Source organism: Lepidochelys kempii, chromosome 1 (genome assembly GCF_965140285.1).
Source record: "Lepidochelys kempii isolate rLepKem1 chromosome 1, rLepKem1.hap1, whole genome shotgun sequence".
NCBI lineage: Eukaryota > Metazoa > Chordata > Testudines > Cheloniidae > Lepidochelys > Lepidochelys kempii.
In genome coordinates, this window is record NC_136380.1 from 185,383,069 (window position 1) to 185,399,209 (window position 16,141).

Sequence of the window (16,141 nt, forward strand, 5' to 3'; positions counted from 1 at the left end):
TCATGTTGGTCTATGGGGGTTGGACCTGAGGCTTTCAGAAAGAAAGGCTATGGAAGGTAAGCCATGGTGGTCAGGGTTGAGATCTGCTCCTATGAAGGTCATGCCCTTGTTGATTGCAGTTGTGATATGTCCAGCTTTAGTTTCAGGCCCAAATGAGAGAACAGCTGCCTGATGACAAGGATGCTGCTTTGGACCTGGGTGCTTAATGTTCCACAAACTAGCCAATCATCCCAGTAAGGAAATATTTGAACTCCAGAAGGGTGGAGTTCTATCGCCATGCACTTGGTGAAGACCAGTGGGAATGATGACAGCCTGCAGGGAAGTATTATGCACTGGCAATGGCTGTTGCTTGTTATGCATCAAAGATATTTCCTCTAGCCAAGAGGTATAGCCACAATAGAAGTAGGCATCCTGCAAATTGAGGGCAGCATATCAATCTCCAGAAAAGGGATAATAGAAGCAAGGGTGACCATCTGGAACTTGATTTTTTTTTTAAATGAATATGTTCAGCTTTCTTAAATCTAGAATGGGACAGACCACCAGATTTCTTTGGGACCACGAATAGACACCTTTCCCTCTTTGCTGGTAAGGAACTTCTTCGGTCACTCCCAATTCCAAAAGAGACGGTAATTCTTGAAATAATACAATCTTATGAGAAGGGACCCTGAAAAGGGATGGGGAAAGTGGGTTGAGAAAAGGGAGGGAGGTGAAGTGGATAACATATCCCTCCTTTACTCTGAACACCCACTTGTCTGTCATGATGTTTTCCCAAGCACAGTGAAAGAGGGATAGGTATGATCCGAAGGGAAGATATATGTTAGTGTGCTGTTCTTAATCAAGAAATCAAAATGACTACTTGGAGGTTGCAGTTGTCTGATGAGAAGGGCCTCCGGTGGACAAAGATGGCTGGTGATGTCAAGAAGGTCTTCATCTTTTCTTAGAAGCATACTGTGACCTCTGTTGGAAAGGGGGTCTAGAGCAAGAGTGTGGCCTGAACTACTGCTTCCTTGTAACTGAACTGTAAAGTCCTAGTGAATGAAGCATTGCATGGGAGTCCTTCACAGTTCACGTAGCATCATCTGTTTTGCTGGAAAAACAAGTTTAGAGCCCTCTAAGGGCAAATCTTCTGCTGTGTTTTGGAGCTCCTTTGGCATGCCAGAAGCTTGCAGGCAGGAAAAACGCCTCATGGAAATCACAGTGGCTACGGAAGATGGGGCTGCATCAGCGGCATCAATGGCTGCTTGAAAGGATGTTTGGGCTGGGAGATGTCCCTCTGAAACTAAAGCCAAAACCTGTTCCTTATAATCCTCTGGCAACTTGTCAGCAAATTTAGAAATTGCAGAGAAATTAATAAAAAAGTTTATTTAAACAAGCCAGGCTGATAATTAGCCACTCTCATTTGAAGAGTAGTGGTGGCATAATTCTGGTCACATAAATCCAGTCTCTTAAATTCTTTATCCTTGGGAGTAGCTTCATGATAGGGTTGACAAGACCATTCATTAGTTGCTGTGACCACCAAGGAATCCGGAACTGGGTGAACAACAAAAAATAATCAAAATCTTGATGCAGGACTTGGTATTGTCTGTCCACCCACTTTGCCGTAAGAGGTATACAGGCTGGGGCCTGCCAGAGGATGCATCACCTCATTCCTGAGGTGAACTTTAAGTCAGAAATCTCTCTCTGAGTCCTGGTGGGGAATGAGGTACAAATAGGGATTTGTCCCTGACATGGGGCTTCACCAAGACAAATCAAGCAGCTCTTGTGCCTACTCATGACAAGGATTACAGCCCTGCACATGGCACAATGCTTAAGACCTGGGGATTTTTTCATAATAAATATTCCAGGTAACTACTAAAACTATAACTAAATAAACTAACTAAGCTATATATACACTACAGAGTTTTGAAATGCTGGCTAACCAAAACAAATGCTAGCTCCAACTCTTGCCACAGGTGGTGAGAAGGAACTGAGAGGGATGTGGTGGACACACCCTTTTTATGCCCTCACCTGAGAGCATGACAAAAACAGGGTTTCTCACTTAGTCCTTAACTGGGCTCAAACTGTCTTACTAAGAGTTCTTGAAATGACCTGGAATGAGCAGAAGAAAATATAAGAGGAAGTTGTGCTGTCTCCTTGAAAGCTGGTGTCACATTTCCATGTTTCCACAGAATGGGTAATTGTGAAGTTCTGGCTTCCATCTTGGTTTGTGAACCTTTTAGGGTTCTGGGGGCATTCTTTTTTGCATAATTTCTGCAATATTAAAGAGATGCTTTATGCAGCTCAGAGTGCGAATCCCCACTACCTGAACAAATTTGCTGCACAAACTTAACAAATTTTAGTGGAACTTTCCATCTCTTCCATTTTTTCTTCCAGGTAGCCAATGTGATTAGGAGTGTGCACTTTTTAGCTACTGCTAACCACCATACATTTTGGTAGAATCATATTCTCAGCTGGTTTGTTGTTTTCTAACAACCTTTTATCTTCACTGCACAGCTAAAACAAATAGTTTTTGTATTATCGTTTTGTAAAATACAATCTTAAAGCTGAAAGTGCCAGCTCTGTGCTTTAGTGATAAATTAGGAAGTGTGGCTTGCTTAGAAAGAAGGAAAGTTTTTCAAGCGGACATGAAAAGAAAACTAAAAGATAACAAAAATTACTTGAAACGTTAAGCTCCTGGAACAACCGTGCAAAATGTTGGCCTTGGCAGCAGATGCTGACCTTGTTGGGTGATGCTAAGTGAGACTAGTTGAGTCTCCATAGCAGGTAGAGCTTGTTAACGCCATATTGGATATGGCCCTTCAGTCAGTGGAATCTAGGATCCTACACTCAGCAGTCCTAGGATAGAGACCCTAAGAACAACCAAGCTTGGAGAGAAGGTTAGGGAGGGAATTTGAATTAACTTCTTAATACAGCCATAACAGGTAGATGTTCAGATACAAAGTGATGGGTAGGTAGAAAGATGGCAATGTGGTAATTTTTGACCCTACATAAATCAACTGTGTTTTAGAGAGGGTGGGAATGCCACCAGTTCACCAACAAGTTACAATATTTGGCATAGAATCATTCTACATATACAAGTACCTACCTATGTGTAAAAGTAGGTACTTGTATATGTAGAATGATTCTATGCCAATACTGTAACCTGTCAGTGAACTGGTGGCACTCCCTCTCTGTGAGTGTGAGATATGTCTTTCTCCAATTGTCTTTGTACATTCGATATCACAATTTTGCAATCTCAGTCCACAGGAGTACAGATAACATTTAGTGTGCTGGCTGATGCGGTTATGTTATAGGCCTCCATCCTGTCCATTGTTTTTAACTGAAGTAAAGCCAGTTTGGAAAGTCTATTCCTTCTCATCAAGCATTTCTAAAAAACATAATATTTTAGGAGTCCTTCAAAAACAAGATTTCCATATCAGGATTACTTCCTGCTGGTACGAGGTAGTTATTACAAGAGCACCAAATGATTCAAAATAAGCATTCGTATTGCTAGCTTCATGAAGAAACTGGAAATATAGGACAATCTACTGCCCTCAATCCTTCCTAATGTGCCACTCCCACTAATGTCAATGGCAGTCTTTAAACTTTAAAATTAAAGTGTAATAAAATAGGATTCAAATTAATTTTCCATAAAGGTCAAAGGTTTGCCTTAGCACTTGGATTTACCACAGTGGCAAAGCAATGAAGCACAGCTATATACAGGGTGGTGTCCTATGTGAAAAACAAGGGGGAGAAGGTGTTTATAGTAGGAATCCTGCGAGTTTCAAAGTGATGCCTTTCAAACAAAAATCTAATAATTAAAATAGGAAAGTGAAAGTAAATGCCACTGCCATCAAACTCAGCATTTCAATCCAATATTCTATGGTAAGGTTAACTCTGCAGTATAGATAAAAATGGATAATAGAAATTAGTTTGTGAAAAATGAGTGAAGTCCTGTGGTACAATTTATCACCCGCTGGGAGAATTGCAGAAACTTCTTGGCAGTCCTCACACACTATCTGCCAAGTAGCACAGATTTCCAATATGAATGACATGGATAATGAAATCAATGGAAATGCAGCACACACTAGTCAGTAAAGAGAGTTTCTTGTCCTGTTACTGAAGACACATGCTGGATCCCAATGCTCTGTGTTCCTATGTGAGGCGGTTTCTAACGGGTGCAATATGTACAGGAACAGGGGAAATACACAAATGATTAAGTTGTGTATAGATGTGCACACTGTTTACATGTTGGCAGAAAACGGCAATATTTAGGTTTAATTTTGCTTGTGCATGCCTGTCAATGCTGTCATATGACCAAAAAGCCAGCTCCTGACTCTGCTGTGATGAAGGCAAGAGTGTCAAGGCTACTCCCTTCACCTGATGTTCTTAACCTTCACCTCTATAGTACTCACTCACATAACCAAGGATGCTTTACAGAAGGGCAAGGAGCAAAGAGAAGAGGACATTGAATAGGGATCAAAGGAAGGATCTCAGTACACACACAGAAAAATCACTTTTAAATGCTGAATGAAATGTCTCTCTCATTTAACCTGTTTGGGCCTCATTTCCCTGTCTGTAAAATGGGAAGAATAATGCTTCCCTAGTGAGGATAAATACATTAAAACATGGTGAAGCGCTTTGAGGTACACTAATGAAAAGTGTGATGTAAGAAATTGGCATTATTATTATTTGTCCAATGCATATCAGTGTTCTACATTTTCTAGTGAATGCTGTAATCTGTGGATTATTGAAGCAGTGCTGCGATGTTACGTATCCTCTTAGAGGCTTTTATCGTATTATAATCTGTTCTTCTTGTTATTACATTACTACTACTGGCCACCAGCTGCTTTCTCGCAAAAAGTTAATAAAAATGGGGGACACGTTTCATTTTCATATTAAAACTGCCTTTCAAGAAAAAAAAAAACAACCTTTCAAGCTTTATAAAAACATGCTACAGTATTCTATGGTGATAGTTCAAACCCTGCCATCCTGTAGCAATGATGCTGCCATGTTTGGGGCTATTATTCTAGAATACCGGTGAGCTTTTTTAAGGACATGATGGCCAAATGAGCTTTATTTTGACACTCCCATTACCTTATTCTAACATAGCACACTCTTCTACCCAGCATTTCAAAAGCAGAAAACCATCACCATGGTGTACCTGTGAATGAGGCAAGCATACTAGGTTGTTAAGGTGAGCACATGGTTTGGGGCGAACTTGGAACTGGTAGAGTGTTGGAGTCATTTTACTGGTTATAACTAAGGAAGCCAGAGTGGGGCTGTTGGGCATAGACAGGCTGCTGAACCAAAGCTATCTAGGATGCAGACACTCCAGAAAATTCAAAATGGAGAAATGGAGACAAATTGGAGAACTGGTCTGAATTCAACAAGATGAAATTCAATAAAGAAAAGTACAAAGTACTACACTTTGGAAGGAAAAAAAATCAAATATATTAAGGGCAGCTATAAAGAGGACTGTGATCAATTGGTCTTCATATCCACTGAAGGTGGGATAAGAAGTAATGGGCTTAATCTGCAGTAACAGCGATTTAGGTTAGATATTGGGAAAATCTTTCTAACTGCAAAGGTAGTTAAACTCTTGATTAGGCTTCTAAGGGAGGTTGTGGAATACCCATCTGTCAAGGTTCCTTCCCCACTCTGAACGCTAGGGTACAGATGTGGGGACCTGCATGAAAAACCTCTTAAGCTTATCTTTACCAGCTTAGGTCAAAACTTCCCCAAGGTACAAAATATTCCACCCTTTGTCCTTGCATTGGCCGCTACCACCACCAAACAAATACTGGTTACTGGGGAAGAGCTGTTTGGAAACGTCTTTCCCCCCAAAATACTTCCCAAAACCTTGCACCCCACTTCCTGGACAAGGTTTGGTAAAAAGCCTCACCAATTTGCCTAGGTGACTACAGACCCAGACCCTTGGATCTTAAGAACAATGAATAATCCTCCCAACACTTGCACCCCCCCCTTTCCCGGGAAATGTTGGATAAAAAGCCTCACCAATTTGCATAGGTGACCACAGACCCAAACCCTTGGATCTGAGAACAATGAAAAAGCATTCAGTTTTCTTACAAGACGACTTTTAATAGAAATAGAAGTAAATAGAAGTAAAGAAATCACCTCTGTAAAATCAGGATGGTAGATATCTTACAGGGTAATTAGATTCAAAACATAGAGAATCCCTCTAGGCAAAACCTTAAGTTACAAAGAAGATACACAGACAGAAATAGTTATTCTATTCAGCACAATTCTTTTCTCAGCCATTTAAAGAAATCATAATCTAACACGTACCTAGCTAGATTACTTACTAAAAGTTCTAAGACTCCATTCCTGGTCTATCCCTGGCAGAAACAGCATATAGACAGACACGCAGACCCTTTGTTTCTCTCCCTCCTTCCAGCTTTTGAAAGAATCTTGTCTCCTCATTGGTCATTTTGGTCAGGTACCAGCGAGGTTACCTTTAGTTTCTTTACCCTTTACAGGTGAGAGGACCTTTCCCCTGGCCAGGAGGGATTTCAAAGGGGTTTACCCTTCCCTTTATATTTATGACACCATCTTGGGAGGATTTTTAAGAACAGGTTGGACAAAAACCTGCCAGGAATGGTGTAGGTTTACTTGATCCTGCCTCAGCATAGGGGCTGGACTTGGTGATTTCTGCAGGTCTCTTCCAATCCTAATTTTTATGATCCTATGCTGATCCTACAGCAACCTTTCATGTTCCTGAGCTTTTTCCCCCTTATGTTTAGAAGCTGCTTAATATTTACTTTACTTCATAATGCATTAAAATAATAGAAAACAACAAAGAAAAGAGTTAACAGCATTCATCCCTCATTGTTTTTGTAATATCCTTCATGCTCCAGTGCCTATGTCTGTTTGACTGGATATACAGGGATCAACAATTCATGAAGACTCTTTTCAGTAACTACTTATAAAATGGTTGGCAAAATCAACAATTTCAGAGCAAAATATCCAAAAGGGAAGATAGAAACATTTCCCATGTCATGCACAACCATGTACCTGACTGCATCTTTTCATATTACAACATCAGCATTTGTTTAGGTGGCATTCAATTCTATCAGCCTTACTTGTGTAGTAGTACCTTACCTTACTCTGCAAGTATTCCCATTTACTTCAATGGGTTACACAAGTACAGTGCTATTCAATATATGAGTAAGACTGCAGAAATGCACCTCAGAATGATCATAGCAATTTAAAAATTACTCCATGGTTAAGCTTTGTATCTTGTCAAAGCAAGCATGAGACACTTTGAATGCTACTAGAACAATGAGGGGCAGAGTTAATTCCATAAGTGTGTATAAATTGGACAGCTTCTCGCCTAAGATAGGCGAGCATAAGTGTCATGCTCCCAACCTAGTGTGTGTGGAGTCTGTGGGAAGGAGGGTCTTAAGTCAGCTTTGTTTATTTAGCTATTTAGTTAGGCTTTACCCTGTCGCTCCTGACAATTCCTGATGCTTTTCTTGTATTTTCTAGAGACCACAAGCTAGCTTTGTTCTTCCATTCAGCAGTGGAATCAACAAGGTTGGACAGATGTAACTGAGGGAAGAATCAGACTCAATGCCTTTTCTGTGATTGAACAAAGTTTTGTTTGGTTTAGAATCACAGAACTGGACGGAACCTCGAGAGGTCATCTAGTCCAGTCCCCTGCACTTGTGGCAGGACTAAGTATTATCTAGACCATTCCTGACAGGTATTTGTCTAACCTGCTCTTAAAAATCTTCAGAGATAGAAATTCCACGACCTCCCTAGGAAATTTATTCCAGTGCTTAACCACCCTGACAGTTAGGAAGGTTTTTCTAATGTCTAATCTAAATCTCCTTTGCGGCAATTTAAGTCCATTGTTTCTCGTCCTATCCTCAGGTTAAGAAAAACAAATATTTTTAAGAAAATATTTTTCTTCCTTCTCCTTGTAACAACCTTTTACGTACTTGAAAACTGCTATGTCCCCTCTCAGTCTTCTATTTTCCAGACTAAACAAACCTACTTTTTTCAATCTTCCCTCATAGGTCATGTTTTCTAGACCTTTAATCATTTTTGCTGCTTTTTTCTGGACTCTCTCCAATTTATTCACATCCTTCCTGAAATGTGGCACCCAGAAGTGGATAGAATACTCCAGTTGAGGCCTAATCAGCACAGAGTAGAGTGGAAGAATTACTTCTTTTGTCTTGCTTACTACACGCCTGCTAATACATCACAGAAGGATGTTCGGTTTTTTTGCAATGGTGTTACACAGTTGACTCATTTAGCTTGTGGTCCACTATGACCCCAAGGTCCCTTTACACAGTACTCCTTCTAGGCGGTCATTTCCCATTTTGTACGTGTGCAACTGATGGTTCCTTCCTAAATGGAGTACTTTGCATTTGCCCTTATTGAATTTCATCCTATTTACTTCAGACCATTTCTCCAGTTTGTCCAGATCATTTTGAATTTTAATCCTATCCTCCAAAGCACTTGCAACCCTTCCCAGCTTGGTATCATCCGCAAACTTTATAAGTATACACTCTATGCCATTATCTAAATCATTGATGAAGATAATGAACAGAACTGGACCCAAAATTGATCCCTGTGGGACCCCATTTGATATGCCCTTCCAGCTTGACTATGAACCACTGATTACTCTCTGGGAACAGTTTTCCAACCAGTTTTGCACCCACCTTCTAGTAGTTCCATCTAGGTTGCGTTTCCCTAGTTTGTTTATGAGAAGGTCATGTGAGACAATATCAAAAGCTTTAGAATCATAGAATATCAGGGTTGGAAGGGACCTCAGGAGGTCATCTAGTCCAACCCCCTGCTCAAAAGCAGGACCAATCCCCAATTAAATCATCCCAGCCAGGGCTTTGTCAAGCCTGACCTTAAAAACTTCGAAGGAAGGAGATTCCACCACCTCCCTAGGCAACACATTCCAGTGCTTCACCACCCTCCTAGTGAAAAAGTTTTGCCTAATATCCAACCTAAACCTCCCCCACTGCAACTTGAGACCATTACTCCTTGTCCTGTCCTCTTCCACCACTGAGAATAGTCTAGAACCATCCTCTCTGGGACCACCTCTCAGGAAGTTGAAAGCAGCAATCAAATCCCCCCTCATTCTTCTCTTCCGCAGACTAAACAATCCCAGTTCCCTCAGCCTCTCCTCATAAGTCATGTGTTCCAGACCCCTAATCATTTGTGTTGCCCTTCGCTGGACTCTTTCCAATTTATCCACATCCTTCTTGTAGTGTGGGGCCCAAAACTGGACACAGTACTCCAGATGAGGCCTCATCAATGTCGAATAGAGGGGGACGATCACGTCCCTCGATCTGCTCGCTATGCCCCTACTTATACATCCCAAAATGCCATTGGCCTTCTTGGCAACAAGGGCACACTGCTGACTCATATCCAGCTTCTCGTCCACTGTCACCCCTAGGTCCTTTTCCGCAGAACTGCTGCCTAGCCATTCGGTCCCTAGTCTGTAGCTGTGCATTGGGTTCTTCCGTCCTAAGTGCAGGACCCTGCACTTATCCTTATTGAACCTCATCAGATTTCTTTTGGCCCAATCCTCCAATTTGTCTAGGTCCCTCTGTAGCCTATCCCTGCCCTCCAGCGTATCTACCACTCCTCCCAGTTTAGTATCATCCGCAAATTTGCTGAGAGTGCAATCCACACCATCCTCCAGATCATTTATGAAGATATTGAACAAAACCGGCCCCAGGACCGACCCCTGGGGCACTCCACTTGACACTGGCTGCCAACTAGACATGGAGCCATTGATCACTACCCGTTGAGCCCGACAATCTAGCCAACTTTCTACCCACCTTATAGTGCATTCATCCAGCCCATACTTCCTTAACTTGCTGACAAGAATACTGTGGGAGACCGTGTCAAAAGCTTTGCTAAAGTCAAGATACAATACATCCACTGCTTTCCCTTCATCCACAGAACCATAATCTCATCATAGAAGGCGATTAGATTGGTCAGGCATGATCTTCCCTTGGTGAATCCATGCTGACTGTTCCTGATCACTTTCCTCTCATGTAAGTGCTTCAGGATTGATTCTTTGAGGACCTGCTCCATGATTTTTCCAGGGACTGAAGTGAGGCTGACTGGCCTGTAGTTCCCAGGATCTTCCTTCTTCCCTTTTTTAAAGATTGGCACTACATTAGCCTTTTTCCAGTCATCCGGGACTTCCCCCATTCGCCATCCTGTCATTTGACCTAGTTTCCAGTTTTTGAAGGACTCTTGATTTTTAGATCATTGAAGATCTCCTGGTTAAGCCAGGATGGTCTCTTGCAATACTTCCTATCTTTCCTACGCAGTGGGATAGTTTGCTCTTGTGCCCTTCATAATGACTCTCTGAAAAACTGCCAACCCTCTTCTATTGTTTTTCCCCTTATACTTGCTTCCTATGGGATCTTACCTACCAACTCCCTGAGTTTGCTAAAGTCTGCCTTCATGAAATCTGTTGTCTTTATTTTGCTGTTCTCCCTCCTACCCTTCCCTGGAATCATGAACTTTATCATTTCATGATCACTTTCACCCAAGCTGCCTTCCACTTTCAAATTCTCAACCAGTTCCTCCCTATTTGTCAAAATCAAATCTAAAACAGCGTCTCTCCTAGTAGCTGTCTCCACCTTCAGAAATAAAAATTTGTCTCCAATACATTCCAATAATTTATTGGATAATCTGTGCCTTGCTGTGTTATTTTCCCAACAGATGTCTGAGTAGCTGAAATGCCCCATCACCACCAAGTCCTGTGATTTGGATGATTTTGTTAGTTGTTTAAAAAAAGCCTCATCCACCTCTTCTTCCTGGTTTGGTGGCCTGTAGTAGAGCCCCTATCATGACATCACCCTCATTTTCACCCCTTTTATCCTTACCCAGACACTTTCAACAAGTCTGTCTCCTATTTCCATCTCAACCTCAATCCAAGTGTATACATTTTTAATATATAAGGCAACAACTCCTCTCTTTTTTCCCTGCCTGTCCTGAGCAAGCTGTACCCTTCTATACCAGTATTCCAGTCATACGTATTATCCCACCAAGTCTCTGTGATGCCAACTGTGTCATAGTTGTATTTATTTAATAGCATTTTGAGTTCTTCCCCAATTATTCCCCGTACTTCTTGCATTATTATACAGACATCTACAATACTGATTTGATTTCTCCCCCACACACACAGTTCTGTCTTGTCTTGTCTCTCCTTTATCCCTGCTATAACAGCCCACGCTCCCCTCCTCCCCCCCAAATTCCAAACCTGCTCCCAGGTCTCCATGTTCTTGACTTACCTGTGAGCTTTGGCCACCTGCCTCCTTTGAACCTAGTTTAAAGCCCTCCTCAGTAGGTTAGCCAGATATATTTTAGATATATTTTCTGCCTCTTACTTTTTTTTAAGCATTGCTGCATCCCATTCCATTTTTCATCTCATCCACATTTTCTCATCCATCTTTGTTGTTCCTAACATCCTATTCTCTACACTATTCTTTCTTTGCTCCATTTTTTCCCTTCTCTCCTAAGCACACGAGTTACTAGAGTCCTTCACACTGGAGCAGAAATTAATATATGGGTGAAATCACTGTATGTAAATTAATTATATGTTCCTAATACAGTTTTCTAGTGGTTTGTAGTAACTATGTGGCTGATTTTTCTTTCACTTGCACCAGTACAAATCAAGAGTGACCTTTCTGAAGTCAGTGGAGCTACCTGGTGAAGGGGGAAGGGAACTGGGCCCTGTATTAAATTTGTTTGAGATTTCTGTGGTCACATATGTTCAAAAAACTAATTGAATTTGGGTTCCTTAAGCACATAAGAGACTCAGCCTTTGTATTTTGATCAAATAAAATTCCACTACTGAAATGAATCTCTTAAGGTAAAACAGGAAAACAAAAATTAAATTGGAAACATAACAAATCTCAGTCTAACATATGGTGCAACAATGGGAGAAGTTATACAAATATTTCTCAGGTGCTTTCTTTAAGAGCTATTCAAGTATTTTATACAAAGTGGAACAGCTTCAACAGGAGAGTGAGAGACTTCCACACCAGCATATACTATAGCCCAATGATTTGGGCACTCACTTGCCATGTGGAAGACAGAAATTCAAATCCCTGCTCGGAATTAGAGACATTGTGGACTGTAACCAAAGGCCTAGTCCACACTGGGGGGAGGGGGCGGGGGAGGACAAGGTGGGGGGGGGAAATCGATCTAAGTTATGCAACTTCAGCTACGTTATTAAGTCGATGTACTTAGATCTACTTACCGCAGTGAAGACACCGCAGTAAATCGACAGCTGATGCTCTCCCATCGACTCCGCCTGCGCCTCTTGCCCTGGTGGAGTACTGGAGTTGACGAGAGAGCACTCAGTGGTCGATTTATCACATCACTGGATTGATTGCTGCCCATCGATCCAGCAGGTAATGTAGACAAGCCCAAAGTCTCCTATGTCCGAGGTGACGGCCCTAACCACTGGGCTATAAGATATAATGGCAGCACCACCATTTTTGTGATTCGTGCCTAAGTCCTATTGTGAATCTAGCCTGAAAATTTTGATTTGGTCTGAAATTTGGCAAATTTATGAATAGTTTTGATAAACGTGAAAACTGCATTTTTCAGCAAATAAACCATTTGCTTGAAAATAAATTTTCACACACACTTCAGCCTTTGCTGGCTTGGTTCCTAAATAGTTTTGTGGTAACAAAGGGCTCAAATCATTTAACCAACAGGCTCTTCTCTTGTTTTCCCATTGAAACTTCACTGGCCTCTGACTTCACCGCTACATCATCATCTGTCCTCCCAGACTGCCAACCACCACAAAAGCCAGCCCAAGGTCTTTGGAGCAGCTCATGCCTCACCCTAAAAAGACATATGTTGTTCCTTCCCTCACCTTATTAAGAGACTGACTTATAGGAATTAATACAGGGTACTCATTTATGTAAAAACTTTGAACACCTTTCCATATTGGTGGGCAATTGTCACATGATGGCCAGGAGAAAGCTTATAGCTTCCAGCCCAGGCTTAATAGCAAATGGAGGAGGGCAAGGCATGAGGAGACTACTCTGGAAGCAAGGTAAATTTGTAACAAGTATTCAGGTTTTGTAGAGTTTTACCACTACTCCATTTGCTACTGAGCAGGGCATAGGTGCCAATTCCAGGGGTGCTCTGGGTGCTTAGCGGCCCCACAGATCAGCTCCTGCCCCTCCCTCCCAGTACCTCCCCACCCACCATGATCAACTATTCCGTGGTGTACAGGAGGTGCTGGGAAGGAGGGGGAGGAGCGGGGATGGGGTGCACTCAGGGGAGGGGGCGGAACTGGGTGGGAAAGGTGAGGCGGGGGTGGGGGCTAGGGAGAAAGGGTGGAATGAAGGCAGGGTCTGGGGTGGAGTGGGGGTGGGAAGAGGCAGGCCAGGATGGGAATTTGGGGGAAGGGGTTGGGTGGGGACAGAGCGGAGGGTTGAGCACCCCTGGGGCCTGGAGGAAGCCGGCACCTGTGGAGCAGGGGGAAAAAAAAAACAAACAGTCTTGCACCAAAACATCTCCCTGGGCTAAGAAAATGTGGTAGCAGGAGTCCCTGATAATGGTCTGAAATACTATTGTGCTAATTAGGCCACCATCCCAGAGTGTGCAACAAATATGACTGTTTCATAGCTCTACACTAGTGAGCCTATATATTTATTATTCATTTCCTACTCATTCATTTTAATTCACACTTTTTATATCCATGCCTATCCTACACTCTAGTTGTCTGTGATAAAAATGTACATAATACAAAAGACATATAGATCCAGTAGCTAACACCCTTCCCCTTCCCCCCCCCTCTTCAAATATGGCATACATTTTAGATAGTCCTGACTGGGGAAGGTGTGATTGTATTTTAGATTTTACTTTTTGGCAGGTAATGGGAGGAATTTGGGGGTTGAAAGCAGAAGTATTTTATGGAAGAACCAAGCACACAGCAATAGACTATCCTACAATCAGAGATCCATACTGGTAAATAAGTACTGGAGAGAATGTAGTATATCATGCAGTCTGGAAACGTTCTTCACCATGATGATTAGAAGTGGGCCTAACACCCAAGTTCAGACAGTTTGATGGTGGTTATATAGAGTTTGATTTGGTTAGGTTAATTTGGTTTGGTTAGGCTAATCAGAAATAAAGGTGGAAGCTGGATTCAGGTGGGGAACCTTCACAAAGTCTGAAAACATTTAATTCCAAGGGTTTAGTTTCCAGCCCATCCCTAATGAAGAGACTTGTGTCCCTTTTTCAAACTCCAAATCCACTGGATGCTATAACATCCCAGTTAATAGCTTCAGTCATTTCTCTTGTGGGAGAGCCTAAGAAGAACTTAAGTGCCACATCCAACCCTCCCCCCTAGTCAAACTGAATTTGCTCATAGTATGAGATAAAAACCAGGCCTATAATGTGCCAGCCAGTAACTTCAGTTTGTCATTGACCTCATTATGAGAAAAAGTGTGGACAGACAACACAAGCATCACATAGCTCAACAGCCGCACACTAGGAGATCTAGATTTTGTTCATGACATCACTCTAAGGGACAGCTCAATCAACATGCAAGCAAAGACCAGAAGACTGTGCAATATAGCAAGAAAAGATGGTGTTAATCAATTATGAAAAAAATATCTAATGGGGACCCCAGCAACTCCCAATTCAACCATTGCAAAACAATACAAGAAGTGAGTCAATTCACATACCTTGTCAGGAATGTGGAAGCCAGAGAGGATATTCAGAAGCAAATGTCATGAATTGGTGACAGCTGCATTAGCCAGCTTCAACAAAATTTGGTTGTGGAAAACCTACAATTTCCAAGAATTTATTGGATAATCCGTGCCCTGCTGTGTTCATCTTCAACTCAAATATCTTAACAGATGGACGTGAAAGTTGGAAATCCACCAAAGATACACACAGATGTCGAAGTGTCTTTGAAAGAAAATGTCATGGAAAAAATACTAGGTATTCAATGCATGAATTTGAAAGAAATGCTGAATTTGACAAATAATTTAACTCCTCCTCGTCTCCCCTGGGCCACTGGGCAGCTGGAGAAGAACACAAAAGGACCCCTCCATCACACACTACTCCGAGAAAGAAAATTCATGGACTCAACGAATAGAAGACATGCACAGAGCGACACAGTATAAACAGGGATAGTGGAGCCCTGTTTGTTCCCTATGCAACATCTGATGGCATGGGGAAACTTCAGATTCAGAATAGCATCAGTCATGTCCCCTGTGGGAGAGCCTCAGAAATGAAGTGCCACATCAGAGCCCATCAGATGTTGTCACTACAAGACCTAACAATTTCAGTCTGATTAAAGTATCATTTAGTTCCATCAGACTCCATTCCAAAAAAGGAAAATCATGAAGGAAGTTATACTGCATACATGCTGGCCATAATTTCTACTACAATTTTGAATATAATACTCCCAAAAAAAGCCTTCAGCTTTTTCTACAAGCCTACATGATATGCTTCAGAGCACCTGCAATCGCTTGGCATTTCCAGCATTTATCGGACGCTGAGGATAAGTCTGATGTATGCTGTAATTCATTTGATTTCACTATTTCATAGGATTTTCTCCTGTGCTTCCTAGTCAAGTTTGCCACTAGTCTGCATATCAAAAGTATTTCAGTATATTTATAGCAATAGCCTTTAAACACTTGAAAAGTATTAGCATGTTGGCATTAATATAATCAATTTTTTCTGGCATTTCCCCTTCTCTCTCCTCCCACCCCATTCATTTTACATACATTAACAAAAATACACATGTAGGTTTGGCTGCTAATTATTTTCCATCTCTGAAAACATATTAGGCATCCATATATAAAATGTTTATCTTGCTTTTATCTTCCTTACCTCACACTAATCTGATGAGTGAATTTTTCCTTGACATCACCACCACCGTAAAGTTTCATGAAAATCTGAACACAAACACATGCACACATTCTTATCTGTAGTGTTATAAACAACTGCCACAAAAATCTGTGCTAATTTTCCAATTTGTCATGGAAAAAAGAAAAATATACAAAAATTTTTAGATTATCTACTATAAGTGGTTTTTAGACATTTTAAATCAAGTGTTTCATTCAAATTGCACCCATTTTGGAAATACACATTTCCAAAAAGTTGATCTTGCAGATAGTGA